This window comes from Protopterus annectens, chromosome 15.part0 (assembly GCF_019279795.1).
Source record: "Protopterus annectens isolate FY-2018-M chromosome 15.part0, PAN1.0, whole genome shotgun sequence".
NCBI lineage: Eukaryota > Metazoa > Chordata > Ceratodontiformes > Protopteridae > Protopterus > Protopterus annectens.
In genome coordinates this window covers 394,046,759-394,066,157 of record NC_056749.1, presented here as the reverse complement: position 1 = coordinate 394,066,157, position 19,399 = coordinate 394,046,759, and the positions used below count along the sequence as shown (strand labels likewise).

At 34.0% G+C, this 19,399-nt stretch overlaps 1 protein-coding gene and 1 non-coding gene across 2 annotated transcripts in view; both read left to right on the top strand.

Annotated features, from left to right (window-relative positions):
• The window catches only part of LOC122789837 (connector enhancer of kinase suppressor of ras 2-like), a 2,725,661-nt gene that overhangs the window by 1,771,141 nt on the left and 935,121 nt on the right, over positions 1 to 19,399 (top strand). The gene's annotated exons all lie outside the window — the stretch shown is intronic.
• LOC122790178 lies at positions 15,889 to 15,994 on the top strand. Its single transcript, XR_006362943.1, has one exon. It is a non-coding gene; the product is annotated as a U6 spliceosomal RNA (small nuclear RNA).

Genomic DNA, 19,399 nt, shown 5'->3' with positions numbered 1-19,399 from the left:
TTTGCCAAAGCATTTTAGCTTATGGTGTATGGTCTAGCATAGTACAGGCATTCAGAAATTAATGTTTTTTTTTGCTCCACGACTTAAAGTTGCGGGGTGTCAGATGAAGGGACCGCTACTGGGTGCTGGATGTTCAAACTACAGCTCTGTAGACAATGGAGCTCCACCCTGGTTCTTGAAGTCTGGCTGCTTATCGGTTATTCCCTGTGGATGAGAAGAAATGTATAAAAAGGGTGGAGAAGGAAATATCCAAATGTGTGGAGAACAGAAGTTTCCTTTTAGAAGACAGTCAGACCTTTAATAAACTCCTAGACCATAAATCATTATCCATTTGATTAGACGTGAGTTTGCATTCTAATAAATCCAGCTTTGGCTGTATTCATGTGTACCCTACAATATATTTAGGTACTACAAAGTTTTGTTACTGCCTTTCTAACAGTTACTCCACTGAATGCATGCATAGTCCCTTACCAGAATGCATGCATAATCCCTTCCCCTTGCATTTGTCTTCATATGATATTTATTTCTTATAGTAAAACTGAGCATGCACACTTTCTCTAAGGTAAGCTTTGGTTAGGGTCTCTTACCTTTTGGAAAAAAATTACTCTCAGTTGAATTAAAAATTTTTTGAAGGATGTCAAGGAATAAGCAATCTCCTTTATGTTCTAAAACAGGCTAGTTAGTACAAGCAAGTTTGTCAAGAACAAAATCTTGCATACTTTTAGGGGTCGAACATACTCGTATCAAAGACAGCAGAGATTTAGTATTTTTAATAAAACCACTAAGGCATAACAGGGTATAATCATGCTCCTCAGTCTGCTTTTATTTATTGTTATAAGAAATTGCTGAATAGCCAGAGATTTTGATCAGGTTTTCTCTCACATCGCTCAAATTCTGTCACATCCCAATAATATTTGCTGCATGCTTGTTTTTTTTAAGTTCATACAGGTTTTTGCTGTACTTATATACCTGATATATGAATATATCAATAGATACAAAGATATGCACACACACACACACACACACATATACATTTATATATATGTATATATATATATATATATATATATAATGTGTGTGTGTGTGTGTGTGTGTGTGTGTGTGTGTGTGTGTGTGTGTGTGTGTGTGTGAACTGACAGATCCTGAGGTGGTAGATTGGCTGCATATATTTAGGATTAGTTTCCTGCATTGCACCCACTGAGTAACAGTATAGAATTCACCTCCTCATGACCCTGAAAAAGGTGAAGCAGGTAACTGGAAAAATGAATGAATGCTTATAAAGGCCTTATATTGATGCAGTCACTTGATAGTATTTATATGATAAATGAAAGGTTGCATTTATTCTGTTTATGTTTATGTTGTCATGAATATGTCTTATGTTATACTACAAGCATATCATACTTGTGGTGATCTCGAAAGTTATAAGGAAAGATTGCTATAGGTCTAATTCAAAAACCTTACCCTAGCACACAGAATCACAGATACTTTGGTAGAAATTCATATTTTTCACTGCAGTCCACTTGCTTAAAATTCTTTTTATTGATTCTCTCTCTCTCTCTTTTTCTTTGTGGATCCAAGAATAAGTTGTAATTTGTATTCTGTAGTTCCACCATTTGCCAGAGCAGGAATATGCACACTGAATCATATGAAGACATCACAACCTGTCCAATTTTTCTATTACAAACATGCCAACAACCCCATTCATAGACTGATCGATTCCTATAATCTTCTGCTCAGACATTCTGGTGTGTTGTTGTTGAAAATATATGTTATCACATAGTTATGAAGCTGGAGATGGAACAAAAGATGAATATTATGATACTTATATTTGATTTGATGAGTATATGTCTAGATATAACAAAACACACACACACACACACACACACACACACACACACACAACAAAAAACATCTAAAATGTAATAAGAGCTTATGCACATGAATCTGTTTGAACTCTCTGTAAAGTAAATTTAATAATTTTACCTTACTACACATACACAATGCTTTAGTTTATGAAAAGTATTAACACAAGCAAATGTGTCACTTTAAGGTATGATTTTTTGACAGATAAGACAATTCAGGATATTGTTAGGGATTATACATCACACATCTTATTGACTGATATGATAAATGGGCATGGAATAGTAATTAAACCACCATGAGCCAGAAGGTATTCTTATTTTGTAGTTGTTTACTTCCTAGGCCTATAACTTGTAAAATAATACACTGCCATTTGTTTTCACCTTTCCATTGTAACTACATGTTCACTTATGTTATCTGTAGCTCTAAATTATACGTTTCACAGTGGTAACTGTAGTGAAAATATGACACAAATGCTTAGTAATTTTAATACAATGTTGAGATGCTGCACTGTATTTATGAATTTTAGTCATGTGTCACAAGTAATAAAACATCCCCGCATGTTCTGTGTCTATCAGTAATGCATCTCAAAGTGTCATTTCATGATCTTTCAGGAGGAATGCTACATAACTGGATGTAAGTCTTAGCCTTTGGGAAGAACTACTACTTGTATTGTGTTATTTAATCTTTGCTAGGAAGTACTGTAGTGCTTCACTGAGTTATTGATTTATACAAAAATCACATTTCTTGTTAGAGGAAAGGATGGCAGCTTGCTAAGTCTTATGTATTGTGTCTGATGAAGCACAATGCCATTTCTTAAAGACTAATCAAGAAAACCTATTGAGTTCCTTGGGGACTAAGTTAAAATGCAACAGAGAGTTATTTTGATAAATTAGGTTTTTAGCTATTCCTTCACTTCAATGCAGTAGCTTACTTTGGTTGTAATGCTTATACATTGACTCAAACAAATTGTGCCTGCATTTAATTTTAAAGGGAAATATTTTTAGTGCATATTAATAGTTAACGGAAAAGAAAAATCAGAATTACAAGTCCAGTCTGCCTATCATCACATTTTAGTTGAAATAGAAATCAGAATGTTAAAACTTGCTCTTTGAGCAGAGCAAATAATAAATTTTCTGTTTCAGAAGCCTTCCACTATAAAGGTCTGATGTCTTACCTAGTAGTCAGCTGATGGCAAAAAAACAAACTTGACTAAGCAAAAAAATATATAAATCTTTACTTTAATGAAAAGTTTTACATGTTCAACTGTATCCTGGTCAAGGAGAGAGTGATGCTTTAAGTTTACAGGGAGCCAAGGTAAGGACTCTTTCATCATGACATATATATATTTATACTTAGATATACATATTATATTTTAAATATGCATCTATTTATATATATATATATATATATATATATATATATATATATATATATTTATATGTATATGTGTGTGTGTATATATATATATATATATATATATATATATATATATATATATATATATGTGTGTGTGTGTGTGTGTGTGTGTGTAAGTATATATATATATATATATATATATATATATATATATATAGATTCACTTTATAATCTCAAAATACTGAAATATCGACTTTCAGTATCTCGAGACTATAAAGCCAAAAAATCACAAACCCGAAACCACAAAATTTAAAACCACGAACTTAACATAAACAAAACACTACACCACACAAACACAAATGCACCTACCCGCAGACACTACAACAAACTAAACCAACACACACGAACACAACAAAACTAACACACACACACCCTTGCTAAAAGCAGGGGGGCAAGCACCCCTGCACCCCCCATGTGGACTGCTGCACCCCCACACCCCCCCCACTTATATATACTAACTCCGAGGTCGCACTAAAAACTGGAAGACAGCAAACCCACTACCACAAATTCTACACCCCCCTTACACAAACACACATCACATACATACAAACACAACCACTCTCAACACTTACACACTCATACTCTAACCTACCTACCCTAACCCACATCTAAAACTCCCCAACGCACTCACACACACACAAACCCTTTCCAAAACCCTTGAAAAAACATTACACTTACCAAACGCACCATCACTACAACATGTTTGACATTTCCGTATTCGACATTCTCAACATTCGTGCAACTGCAGATTCGACACTTTGGTCTCGAGATACTTAAATTCGATATTTTAGTATTTCAAAATTACAAAGTGAAACTATATATATATATATATATATATATATATATATATAGATAGATATGTTGTCCACTTTCATATTATATATATATATATATATATATATATATATATATATATATATATAGATATATATATATATAGATATGTTGTCCACTTTCATATTATATATATATATATATATATATATATATATATATATATATATATATATATATATATATCTATATAGATATATATATATATATATATGTTGTCCACTTTCATATTATATATATATATATATATATATATATGTGTGTATATATATATATATATCTATATCTATATCTATATATATATATATATATATATCTATATATATCTATATATATATATATATATATATATATATATATATATATATATATGTTGTCCACTTTCATATTATATATATATATATATATATATATATATATATATATATATATATATATATATGTTGTGAATTTTCATAATACTAAAATAGTGTGCATCAAATCATGAGTATGCAATATAGCTTACTCTGTATTATTCTTAAACTTTCTGTACATGTACTAGCTTTGTAATGGGTGTGAGACTAGTTTATGCTGGTCACATGCTATAAATTTGAAATGTATAATTATACTGGGTATGTTTGGAATTTCCTAGATGGTATATTTATAGCAGTAAATTTTTAATGGGCCTGTTAAACCTGATTCCCTGCCTAAACAGGAGCTATATTGCTAAATATATAACTGATGTTTATTATGCATTCATTATTGAATACTGCAACATTTGTTCATGACAGTAGTCTTGGGTGTTGAAAGAATAATAGTTCACTGTCTTTTCACTAGCATGATTGAATAAAAAGCTGCAAGAATGATATGAAATATAAAGGGTTAATTTAGAAATAGTATAAAATGCTGAAAAATACAAGGTAGTAAGTGTGCTGGCATAGCTTAATTAGATATTGACATCCATTTAAAGGAGTATTTTATTGAGAAACAAAGTCTGTAAGAATAACTGCGCAGATGGCAGCTGGAAGGATATCAATGAAGTAAAGAGATGTAACAGCAAGCAAGATAAAGATAGGTCATCAAGTTACAGATAGTGCTGGAACATTACGTTTCAGATAACTGAGTTTCCTTGGACCACCAAACTTGAAAGAATCAAGGACAAATCACAGATTAGAAGAACAAAGGAAAACAAAGAAAGAACTGTTATACATCAGACTTTGAGAAAAATATCAGACTTTTTGGTATAAATATGAGTGTGTATAAACAAGCTTTGGGAATTTGCCATAGGGAGCTGACAGCATCTGTGTTGCATGCTTGTAGATCCGAAAGGAAAATGTAACAGTAAAGCGTACTAACTAAAGCAGTTTGTTTTAGTGTATTTATTGTACTTAGTACACTACAGTAATAAGACTAGTTGGTCACAATAAATAATATGCATGCGTGTAAATGCAAGTAACAACAAGAAACTAACAGAAGACATTATATAATTTTTCAATGGTGAGCCACAGTTGACGGACCAAATGGTTTCTTATTGTGACAACTACAACTTCTTTTTCATTTTATTCAGTTAGTACATCCAGTTGTAGTGCAAACATTTGCCTCCTTCTTATGCACAGTAGCAGAGCAGTGCATCTCTGCAAGTTCCACAGGTCCTGTACATTCACACAGCTGAATCTGCCAGCTTTGTTTGACCACCTTTTGGTAGAATCAACGAGGGACTTTCTACATTTTCTCGATGAAAGATTTGGCCACCTTCCACACAGAAACTGGTAATTCTCTTTTTTTTTTTTTTCTCATTCTACAGCATGGATGTCGTAAACAAAATAACTGCAAAGTGTAAGACTAACTTTCAGGTAGACAGTAATAATAGTCCAGCACATGTATGGTCAGTATTAAAGATTGGTATAAACAGAACTGTAGCACTTGCAGTACTTTATTAAGTAATGTTCATGTCAATGCTTTATATAAATGCATTACGTTTGACTGGTATCTTAAACAGCAACATCATTTGTATGACAGTAAATATTTATTGTGCAGGTTATATGGAACTGCTTTCTGTGTGCAATGTCATAAAAGTAATGGTATACAACCAGATGCATTATGTCCTGTCACCACATGTAAAATGTTAATTTCAGAGTTACAATATCAGTCATGTCGGTTATTTACAGAATCTTCTGTACATCTTGCTAGACAAAAGTGGCATGAAACAATTGCACATTTCAAAACAGATAAGAACAGAGTTGAGGTTCAAGGTAAACTGACAAAAAGATTTAATAAACTTCTAAGACATGGTCAGAGTAAGTTTAAAAAGTTCAGACAAAACATGCAAACACTTTTTCAGAAGTGCATAAGAGCTTTAAAGTCAGCAGAACAAAATACTGACAAATATAATCTGGTTAGTAAAGAGATAAAGCAACAGCAGCTAACTACGCTGATAGGAAATAATTTATGACATAGTATTCTACCTTTAGAAAATGGGTAAGCGTTCACAGCACAGACTTTCAATCAGTTAAAGCAAGGCACTTAAATTGTGATTTTAAAACCATTTCAAATAACAAAACAGTTCTAGGGTATAAAAATCAAATGAGAGTAGTTAAACGCAGAAAAAAACATGGCGCCACAAGACTGACATGCATGTATTTTCTTTTCACCTAAAGTGCAGCAAAAGGCAGACAACAGTAAATGTAAATCATGTAAATATATTTGTTTTAAGCATGGGTTAGTTAAGTCAGTATATTTTGTTTCTTACAATATTTTGTAATTGTATGATAGCATAAAAAATAGCAAAGACTCCAGCAGAAACAGTATTCAAAAACAATATTATGCATAGTTAGGCAAGTTAATGTTTATTACAACTGCATTCTAATATCAAGTTGCAAGTATATTAATGAATTACTGCAGGTACGAGTAAGCGCTGAAGGAGTTATGGGTTAAGCGTCTGGAATGCACAGAAAAAAATAAAGTATGTCAGCTCAAATCTTTCCAGGCTGGAATGGGTAGTTACAAGGAATGTTGTATAAGATAAAATGTTATTGGTACTGAAATTTATAAGGTCAAGGAAACAAGACTGGTCAGCAGGCCAAATGGCTTACATTTTTCTAAAACATTATTTTTAAGTATTCACTTACAGCATTAAGCAAAAAGCACAAAAGTCTACAAAAATCCTGTTTGGTAATTGTAATAAAGTGTCATACTTGTGCATACATGTCATTAATAATCTGTTTGCAAGTAAATACTATGAGTATAGTCAGTACATGGGCTATAGTATGCATTTAAATTATGCAGGTCCCTTTACAAAAAGGGAGGGTATGAATAGCTAGTTGTAACAGTAAACATCTTTTTAAAATGGGTAAAAGCAATTCCTACTACAACTTTGACAGTATAGGCAACAGCAAAATCTTTATAAAAATATTTTCTGTTTTTGAAAATGGCCAAAAAATATTTTCGCAGCATAAAGCAAATAAACAATACTGCAATAAAATGATGTATACTACAGGGGGAAGAGCAATCTGTGGTGGTACAGTGGTAGCGTTGTTGCCTCACAGCAAGAGGTTCTCCTGTTCGATTCTCAGCTTGTGTGTGGGGAGTGCCTTCTGTGTGGAGTCTGCATGTCCTCTCCGCGGGTCAAGTGGCATTCCGAAAGACATGCGTGAATGGGTGTGCCTTCGTTGAAGGTTGGGCGTCGAGCTGGCAACATGGCACCATGAAAATCTACTGCCAATCATTAGCGGACCGAAGTTCCGCTGTGGCGACCCCTAACTGGGAAAAGCTGAAAGACAACAATAACTACAGGGGGAAGAGCATGCTTTCAGTTTTACACTAACTGTGTAAACAGTACTGGAAAAGGGACTCAAATAAAAGTGCAAAGTAGTAATACCAAAAATAAGTTTTTAAACTGGACTGAGTGTACATTACAGCCATGTATATACAAATGCAAAAACAATCTGTACAAGCAAGTGTATTCTGTACAATATATAGTAAATGGTTTATCTATGTAAATAGAGTAACAAGTCAAAGCTTGATATTTGTGACATATGTTTTTTTTTTCAAGAAAACAAGGCTGCAATGCCTTTGCAATAAAATCCTCAAGCATTGTCAATAAATTACTGTATAGAACATCACTGTATAAAGTCATATTCAGATTCATCCAGTTCTAATAGTAATGGATGTCATCATTGTGCTGACAATATTAAACTGTGTTAACTTGCTGTATTAAAAGAAAACTGAAGGTTTTGTTTCCCAGTGTGTTTCTAGTTAATAGCAATATAACTAATATAGACAGTTTTGGATTTAAAATAAAACAGAGGGAATATATACAGTGATAGCTATGTTTAAAAATGTATAAATGCATGTGCGCGTCAGTTTGCTAGTTAGATGCGTATACACATCTGTTGCTATAATATATGTAGAAATAATATAGCTAGTTAAATACATGTATTTCTGTTTACTAGCATACATATATTCTGGTACAGCTTGAAACAAGCTGAATGTTCAGTGTCTGGAATATGCTTCAAAGACTATAGATAAAAATGTAGCTGCGAGACAAGGCACGCAACATTCAACACAGACATCTGCATTTCATTTGCATCATTTTGAACATCAAAACAGAGGGAATTACAATATTTCACAAATAAAAATTAGATAAAAAAGTGCTACACAAAATAGAACAAGACAATTTCAGTTGTAAAAAGCATACAGCATTTAACACAAATATAACAGCATGGTTAGCTGAACAAGGTCAGGCATACATAAATGTAAAGAAAGAATCGAAAGACTAACATAAACATTTCAATAAACAGCTCTATCTCTTTTAGATGCTGTACATTATCTCAAAAATGTAATAGTTCTGACAAGGGAAGACCATGCAAAAATGTCACAGTGTATAGACAATAACACAAAAAAATAAGAATAAACTCAACAGAGGCAAAAAAGGGTATGTTTTCTACCAATACTCTGTTTATTTGTATAAACAATACAGTAACCATGGGTTAAAATACTTACTATTTTGGATAACAGGCCAGTACTTCATACAGATCAAATGGAAAAATACCATGCACTTTTACTGTGATAGGACAACAGTACCAAAAAAAATATTGCACTTCAATATTACATTTCCAAGTTTTGCAGATTTAAAAGAGCTTGGTATAAAAACTAGTTGAACAAAATATCTCACAGATTGTACATTTATAAGCACAAGTGAATCCTACTATTTAGTAAGTGATTACAAGTATCTTTGATAGACAGATTACAATTTAGTATAAATGGACAATATTTTTCTTCAAATTTCAAAAGATTTGTTAAAGTGGCACCACAGTTTGTATGTGTGGTTTCAAATAACCCAGTGTTAATAGTAAAATACAAAAACAAAAGCTGACACTGCCCATAACTGGTGGGATACATTCAAAGGATGGTCATCATCTGAAACCAAATTGCTAAATTGGTGAATACATCCTGTGTTAGTAGTTTTGGGGGACATAATAATAGTGATAGCTTGGAACTGTTTTATATGCTGCAGGTTACAAAGATTTGCAATAACTCAGCAAATCATGGTAAATACTGTAAATAGCAATGCTGATAAAACAAATGCAGTCTTTTCTTTAACTAAAGTTTAGTCCGTTCCTCCAAAAAATAATAAAATGAGGGGGACCTGAAAGAATAATAGTTCACTGTCTTTTCACTAGCATGATTATTAGCTTGAATAAAAAGCTGCAAGAATGATATGAAATATAAAGGGTTAATTTAGAAATAGTATAGAATGCTGAAAAATCTAAAGTAGTAAGTGTGCTGGCATAGCTTAGATATTGGCATCCATGTAAAGGAGTATGTTATTGAGAAACAAAGTCTGTAAAAATAACTGCGCAGATGGCAGCTGGAAGGATATCAATGATGTAAAGAGATGTAACATCAAGCAAGATAAAGTTAGAACATCAAGTTACAGATAGTGCTGGAACATTATGTTTCAGATAACTGAGTTTCCTTGGACCACCAGACTTGAAAGAATCAAGGACAAATCATAAATTATAAGAACAAAGGAAAACAAAGAAAGAACTGTTATACATCAGACTTTGAGAAAAATATCAGACTTTTTGGTATAAATATGATTGTGTATAAATAAGCTTTGGGAATTTGCCATAGAGAGCTGACAGCATCTGTGTTGCATGCTTGTAGATCAGAAAGGAAAATGTAAAAGAAAAATGTATTAATTGAAGGGGTATTATGTGTATTTATTGTACATAGTACAATACAGTAATAAGACTAGCTGATCACAATAAGTAGTTAAATATACTTTGGTATGCATACATATAAATGCAAGTAACAGCAAGAAACCAACAGAAGACATCCTATAATTTTTCAGGTGTAATCACATCAGATTATTTTGCTTCAGTTTAATGCCTAGTGTGCTGTACAATATAACTCTAATTCAGAATTTACATTCACCCTCAAAGTAATTAAATGTGCATTCAGTGCATCTGTTTTAAATGTAACTTATAGCTGTAGACCATAGCAGTCTTACCATATGACTTAAAACTGGACATGATTTGGGGGGGGGTCAGCATTACATGTCAGAACTGTCTTCTAATGAATAAGAGGTGCATACATGTCAACTCTCTTGACCAAAGTTTCATGGGTGTAACTTTCCACCAGATGAGATGGGTAACCCCTCTGTTATAACATTTTCTGGAATTGTTAAGTCAGTTCTGAAAACGCCATCACCAGATGTAAGGTTAGACATTTGCACATTTTAAAAAGGCCAAGGAGGTGTCCATCTACTCAATAAAATCCCTTGCTTTCCCATCCCCTTACCAAATCATAAAATGATCCTCCAGCTAACCAGTGTTAGCCTGAAAATTAAAACCTGTCAGATTTAAATGAAATATAACTTTCCCATCTCCATAACATAAAGATTTTCATAAAATGGGATAAATGCTGTATCCATGGCTACTCCAGTCTTCTGATGATAATATACAATTTTTATCGGGTCTATATTATATATTCGAACTTTCAAAACTTCGAATCCCATATGTTCGACAACATATGGTTGAAGTTTAAAAGATTGAATATACAATAAAAAAAAAGAAAACGAAAAACTTACCTTATCGGTGCAAGCAGGGGTGCGAGCCCACCTGCACCCCCCACACCCCCCTACTTAAATATACCAACTCCAAGACCGCACTTCAGTGCAGAAAAGGGAAATTCTCCCATTCTGCATCATACAGCACTGTTACATTTAACCTTCAAACTCTTGATATGTCGATCATATGGTGTCGACCATATGACATTCGACATTTCAAGCATTCAGTGTTCTAATAGGAACCCTTTTTATCACTCAGGACTTTGGAAGTTCCTTGGTGGCTTTAAAGTATTTGGTTTTAATTCATTTATATTTATAAACATATGGAGGGACACATGCCTGCAGAGTTTATGGATTCTCTCAAACATTTCATCATTAAATATTTTTCATTATGGCAACAGTCTTAGAACTTTTAGTGGTTGAATTGTATCACATGATTGTATAACACTGACTTTGAATGTTTTAAAAGGAAGAAAAATGATGCTGTTGATAATTCTGATTTTTTTTTTAGATGTAACAGCAGTGATAAATGAATTATAAAAACTGTGGCTTTTAACTGGATCAGCATTTATTAATTTATTTAGTTATTTTTTTTCACCGAGAAATGTAAAATTTCCTTTGCAATGTTAGCCACGGCTTTTTTATATACTGCTAATGGAAGCAAAAGTTTTAGGATTCCTGTTTAGCATCATGGACACAACACTGTATCTTCAAAAAAGCAAAACTCAAAACTCAAAGCCATCAAATATAAAACATACAAATAATCATCTCGTCATTCTTGCTGGGAGGCAAGGGGGGGCTTCAAACCCTGCATTCTTTTATTAAAATTGTTAATTCTTCAATCAAATAATGTTGTTAAAGGAACCCAAATACAGAAAACCTGTTCTATGTGAACTTAAAGCATTCTGTTACAAATCACAAGAATTTCAAAGTGTACCTTCAATTAAATAAAACATGAATGCAGAAGAGCCTCCTCACTGTCTCACTTACAAATATGAAGAAATTCACAAAATCCTAATATTAGTTCATGACAACTAACAAATTACACTATAGTAATGCATTTTAAATCATACAGGACTTACATTTTCATAAACCAATGAAAGTAAAATTGACCAAGCAGCCATTAATTAATTACCTGATATGATCTAGTAATTTTAAGCATGTGTTCTTATTTAATTACATGCTAACTCTGCTCCCATTTCTATGCATAGCACACGTTTTAAGGTTAGTTAAAGGCAACTATTTTACAAAATTGTAGTAGTAAAAGTTATAACAAGGGCTGTATCTTGTTTCCATTATTGTCAGAGAGCAAATATGTTTCTAAAAATCAATTACTGCTGTATCAGTTGTGCTAAATATAAAGCGGAAATGCTATAAGTGGTAACAATAAAAGTCATTAATAAGCGCTGGTATCTCACGTCAGAATTGCTCTACAGCAAATTATTTCATAAAGACAAGTACTATTAAAACAGTTATTCTGACTGTAAACCTCACTTGTAATTGTTTACATTGTTACAAGACAAAAAAAGAAACATAAAGAAGATATGCCAGCAAAAGCCCGCTCACCAGCCCAGAGAACTTTAAAGGCAGGTGGAAAGGAAACTTCAAGTAGCTTCTGAATGAAGAACCCCCCACAGAAGCTATACTGCCTTAGACGCAGCCTACAATGGAAGAAGATGAGCCCACCCTAGAAGAATTAGAACAGCATTAAGGAAAATAAAGTCAGGAAAAGCAGCAGGCTCAGATGAGATCACAGCTAATATGATCAAGATGTTGGCTGTGTTAGGAGACAAATGACTCCAGAGGGCAGTAAGGAATTAAAGGCATATCCCAGATGACTGGGGGAGTAAGCATTCTACTGTGAGTGTACTTGAACAAAGGGGACACAACTGTGGGCAGTAAGTGATAACAAATCTGTCACATAAGGTTCTGGAAAGTGCTTAATTTCTACCACTCTGTGTATTTGTTTATCAAGATGGGAAATGAACATTCCAGAGTCATATCAGGGTACAACACAACCAACTCAATGTTTGTAGTGATACAGATGAGCATTCCAGAGTCATATCAGGGTACAACACAACCAACTCAATGCTTGTAGTGATACAGATGAGCATTCCAGAGTCACATCAGGGTACAACACAACCAACTCAATGTTTGTAGTGATACAGATGAGCATTCCAGAGTCATATCAGGGTACAACACAACCAACTCAATGTTTGTAGTGATAAAGACAGTCAAGAAGAAGCTTGATATGAAGAGAGTCCAACTGGGCATTTCCCAGACTTGTAGAAAGCATAAGACAATGTCTCAGGAAAGCTGTTTTGGGCATTCTTTTGACGGTCCAAAGTCCTGGAAAATTTGTTAGAATTTATCCCAGGTATGTGTAAGTCCCAGAAATACATATACAAGCAGTGCTGTGAATCACACAAGTGTTCTCAGTGGCAGTGGGTGCTCATCAGGGTACGGTTCTGAGCCCACTGCTGTTCATACTGGGGATGGACTACATTAGCAGACTGGTTAGAGGGGACGGGTCAATAAAGCTGCTGTATGCAGACAGTGTAAGCATTTTACAGGCAACTGTTGTACTTGTGATAGCCAGGAAGGTATTAGGAAATAATTATTTTGTAACTGGACTACTTTTCACTGTTCACAAACATATTATTTTAGGAAGTAGCAGCCTGATGCCGGCTCATACTTTACATGTCATGATGTGATTACCAATGTATCTAAGAATTTAGATTACCTTATCAAAATGTATTTCCATCAAATGCTTCGTCATTGACACTGAATCACTGAAATTCACTTCTGCAAATCACAGAATTTTTCCTAGGGTGAGGAAGTAGTTGGCCGACACCACAACTTTGCCCTTTTTTCCACTGTAGTGCGATCTTGGAGTTGGTATATATACTTAAGGGGTGTGGGGGGTGAAGCCTGCAACTTTGGTGGGTTTTCATTAGTGTGGTGTGTACTCCAGTGTGTTAATGGGCAAGTGTTTCCTTACCCTGTGAAAAATTCCACGGTTAGCAGTAGTGAATTTCAGTGATTTGCTGTTGAAGGAGAAGCATTCGATGGAAATACATTTTGATAAGATAATATAGACCCATATCTCCAGCTGTTTTCTCTATTTTTGAACAAAGCAAATATTATTTTTTTCCCTATGTGGTCTGTCTAGCTTTATGAGGTGGGATATTTTATTGTAGCAATTGTTGATTTCAAAACAATATTCCTCAGCTAACAGTATGTTGCACTCTGTGATACTGCCATACTCTATTGCCTCTAACTGAAACATTTGTTTAAAGAAATGCATTTATATGCTCCAACAGTGTCCTTATTCAATTATTTTCTATATGAAATAATGTCTGTGTCCCAAATTCATAAACTGTGTACTGACTCCTAGATTCTTAGAAGATCATGTTGTTGTCTTTCAGTGTGCAGATTGCTTAAATCTGCAGTTTTATTCCATATCCCAAAGACTACAGATTGAGGTTTGTGTTTCTTCCATTGTAGGTTTTCACTGATTATTGCAGGGAAGTACATTCATTCCAGGAAGTCACTGCAAGTGGGTTGTGCAAGCACACAGCTGCTGAAAAGATAACTGCATCTGTTTTATCCATTTCAAAATTACCTGTGAACCTTGCATATGTACCACCTCTGACCATCGGCCACGAGTTTGCAGTCTGTTTCATGTAGTCCATGTGAAAGCCAAATAGCTAATCTTCAGATATGGGCCCCCCTGGTTTTTATTACATTTTCACGACTACCTACCCCATCTCCCATAGAATTTATCAACATTATACTGATTATCATTAGTCAGTTCTTTAGGACACCTCAACCACTGGCTAGGTCTTAGTAACAACTTAGAAACATGTGAATGCTCCATAACAAGACTTTGGACTTTGATACCTAGATATTTTTGCCATCTTGCTGCCCTATCTACCCTCCTTTCCTAAGCTCGGTTGCATTATATTATGCCTCCAGTGACACATACTTTTTAACTCTCTAGATGTTCTACTCTGGTTTTATAGGCAAACAAATTATTCATTCTATCAGACGAGTTTCTCTGCTTTAGTAGTAGTTCATATTCCTTTAGCTTGAAGCGTATCACTTCAATCATAGGAGGTTTGCCCAAACACAGTTTACAAAGATGTTTTTCTTTCATAATATTGCTGTCTGTATATCCCTTATTTTCTTTTAGAGTATATACATCCAAATTCAGGGTCAGTCCCTCAAAACCTTTGCTGATGCTAAACAAAATATTTTGGCAAATGGTCTAAATTCATACAGTTATATTCACAGAAGTATTAAAATTGAAACCTTATTTTACTGCAGAGATGTGCTATATATTGTCAAAAAGATGTAATATCTGCTTCAGAAACATGGCTAACCCCCTCTGTGTTGGTGGAATAACATTTTTATTTCATACTACTCTCACCTGTTTTGGGTGTGACTGCCATGTCCATATTGGAGAAAGTACTTCTGTGTCCTGCTTCTTTTTTTTCGGATGGTCATGTATTGATGCCTGCAAAAGCCTTTGATCAGGAGACATTTACTGTAATGACATCAGTAACTATTTTGGGGGATGTAAATACTCATGTTGCCTATAATGAACACTTATAGCTAACCATATTTACAGTTTCATGGTCTCTCTCAGCTGGTAACTTCTCCAACAATGCTAGATAAGGTATAAGGAATATAGAGTATTTTAAGGGATTCTAACAACTATATTGCTTACTTTGGTAGCATGCATAGTGAAACTGAATGATACAGAGAAGATTAGCAAGGTCCATGTTTAAGGGTGAAGAATAAATTCATGAAGTGTTTCTGACAACTAGTCTCAGTATAAATCAAAAAGTGGTGGTTAACAAGATGTACAAGTATTTTACTATGGGCAATGATCGTTTGAGAGGAGGAAAGACCCTGCAGCTTAGTTTGTCTTATCACTTTAAAGCTGCTGCTTTCTAAAATCATGATGCAGCTGCTCGGCTTTGCAATGATGAGGCTGTCGCCCTTAGATAAGCAGTGATTCAGTTGCCAGTGCTCCATTTGTGGTTGAGATAAGTATGCCCTCTACTGTGTCATCCAAGATACTCAGTGTTCACTGATTTGCTCTAGTTTAATGAACCAGTATGTCATATGTGCAGAATATTATTTGAAGTTCCATCAAATAATAAAAGTAACAAGACAATAACTGCAAGTTTGATTATAACTTTGCCATTACCTTCCTCAGATTATCTTAGAAAATTATCTACATTGCCTCTGATGGCATATAAACATTAAAAAGGCCACCCTTGTCACTGTCAGCAGATAACCTTTCACCCCAACTTGGCATCCTTCATCATTCAAGCTCTTTTGCAATTTTAAGTTTAATCTCTCTTGCTCATTCTTTCACAAGTTACAGCCAACTCTTACAGTGACCCCACAAATAGTTACCATCATCTACAACATTTTCAAGGCAAAGAGGGGAATGGGATTTCAAAATGGTGGACAGCCTGTAAGTACACTAGCTGTGTAGCTCCTCAACTCTTAATCATTATCTGACTTTTTGCTGGCGCATCACTCAAAGAAAATATCTTAAAAGTCTAAGGCTCGAGAAAAGAATACAAATATAAACTATCTCCACTAATATTTTTGGCAGAAAAATAATTTTTGCACAAAAACTTTACTTACTGGATGCTGAACCTTGAACCGCATGGAGTGGACACTTCCAGACACTAAGGCCTAAACAAAAGAAACAACAGAGGAGGAGAACTGTATAACTTGGAATTAGCAAATTGAATTAGATCCTGTAACTTCAAGCAGTTACTTCTGCAACTGAAATGGCTAATCAATCAGATCAAATGGAAACATTAATTATGAAGACCAAACTGTCTCTTATAACTACTCCAGAAAAGGACACCCCATCCAAAAGGCAAAAAAAATTAAGCCACAGCAAGATACATTGAAATTAGCCCTTAGAGTGAAACAAGATCAGTCTCTAACAATTGAAGACCTTAAAATGGGATTGCAACTTCTGCAAACTGAAATCCAGGATTTTCACATAAATTAGCCTTTTTTGGATCTAATTTAGACCAAATAATGCTCCGACTTGAACAAAATGAAGCTAAATCAATTGACAATGAAATTAAAATAAAATAACTTAAACAAAATCTGCAGGCTAGTGTTAACACCATCAAAGATCTACATCAAAAAATGCTAGATCTCAAAGGCAGAAGCTGACATAACATCATACTGAGAGGAATTCCTGAGTCCTTTGAAAATGCCCAATGTAATACAATAATCAAAGAAGTCCTAAACACACTACTAGATAACAAGGATCTTCTTAATGACATAATCATAGAAAGAGCCCACAAATATCTCGGGTATCTGAAACCCCAAGGCAAATTTATGTCAGACTTCTGAATTCAGCACATGTCCAAACCATACTTGCGGCCTTCAAAGCAAAAAAGAACATTACCTGGTGAGGCCATAAAATTATTATGCTACAATATCTTCCACTAGAAATTAAGCAGAAATTCTAAAAACTCAGTAAATGCCGTGCTTATTTAGTTGAAAATAAAATTTGTTTCCAGATGAAATACCCTGCAACTTTAATTTTTCACCATATAGATACTAAAATCTCAATTGAAAGCCCAGAGGAGGCCAAATCCATTTTCATGCATATTTTTAAATTTAATCCTGCATGAATTAACTCACTCTGTGAATTGCTGACTTAATGATAAGCAATCCAAGAGGTTTTCTCCATTTATATGCTTTCATTGCTTTATTTTATTGAAATAAGTTGTCGTTTCTAAAATTTAGTGTCCATTAGCGTCTCAACGTTTTATTTCCCAGAAGGCTTTCAGATTTATGAGGAAACGCTGAACTGTTACCTTTACACCTAAGCGACATCATCTCTAAGTCACTTCCTGCCCCTATGTCTCACTGGGAAAAGCCAAAGGATAAAAATGTTTCGGAAAAACAAATGCTAATGCTCTGAAGTCTGGGAACTTTTGTTTTTTTTTCTCTTTTTCTTTATTTTCTTTCCTTTTGGAATTAAACTTCAAGATTCTAGGACCCAAAAGAGAAGTGGAAGAAGAAGATGCTCGAACTCGCCCGCACAAACTGGAAGATAAAGTACCTCTCAAAAGACTTATAGCTGCAATCAATAACAGACTTAGGCATTATTACCTTTTTTTTCTTTTTTTTTTACTTTACTGGAATTGCTTCAAATAAGCAATACATTTAGTGGTGCAGCTTTTTCCTAGTTATATCAAGTGTACTTCTGCAATTGCTAGAGTAATATTGTAGCAGACTTCTTTTTATAATAGAATGTCAAAAAGTAATTGTAGGTTTGAAATTTAAACAATGCCTTCTATTTTCTCTTGTACATTTGTAGTGCTCTATCTGCAACATTTTGAAACTGGGAGAATTAACTGCTACAGCCACTGCTATAGAGCACTTAACTTTAGCAATGCATGAGCAACTCTAACTGAAATATGCTGCATCTAATTCTTCTGCTGGTTTGATAACTTTAAACAAGAATGACTCTGCTTATTTTATATCTGATGTAACAGGAAGTTAAATACCCTTTAACTTTTGATATACCAATGGTTTTACTGGTTACTTCCTAACCTGATGTAAGGTTTCCTTCTATTTTTTACACCATTACATTCCTAAGAGACTTAACATGATTTAAAGAAACTCTCATTAAGTTGTTTATGAAATTGCTTGGTTTTGGGGCTTATCAGCCTTAGTAGATTAATGCATATGCAGAGATGTGTTTGTTTTAAAGTTAAGCAATAACATTATAAGTAGGAATGCTGTTTGTACTGACTGTAAAAGCTTTGTCATTGCTCTCTTATACTTATACCAGAATATCTTTATCTTTGTTTGGTTTAGCTAGGATATTTTATCTTTATCAAGATTTGAACAATTCTAACTGCTGGTATTACAAACTATCCTTATGTATTTGTTTTTCTTGTTCCAGCAAGATATTTAAGTGTATATTACTACTGTTAAACTATGACGTTAGATATAAATTTGCTTTAATTGTTAATAACTAAGAGGAGAAGTTTTGCACAGTCCACAGCTGATATTTGGATCAAGATAGGTAGTTTTATCATCCCTCTGCCACTCAATTCTCTCACCTTAGTTCAAATTCTAATTATTTCCCGCAATGCAATAAACATTTCCACACTTTTACAGAGGGATGGGTGGTTAGGCACTTACATAGGTTTTAGGAGCTTAGAAGTCATT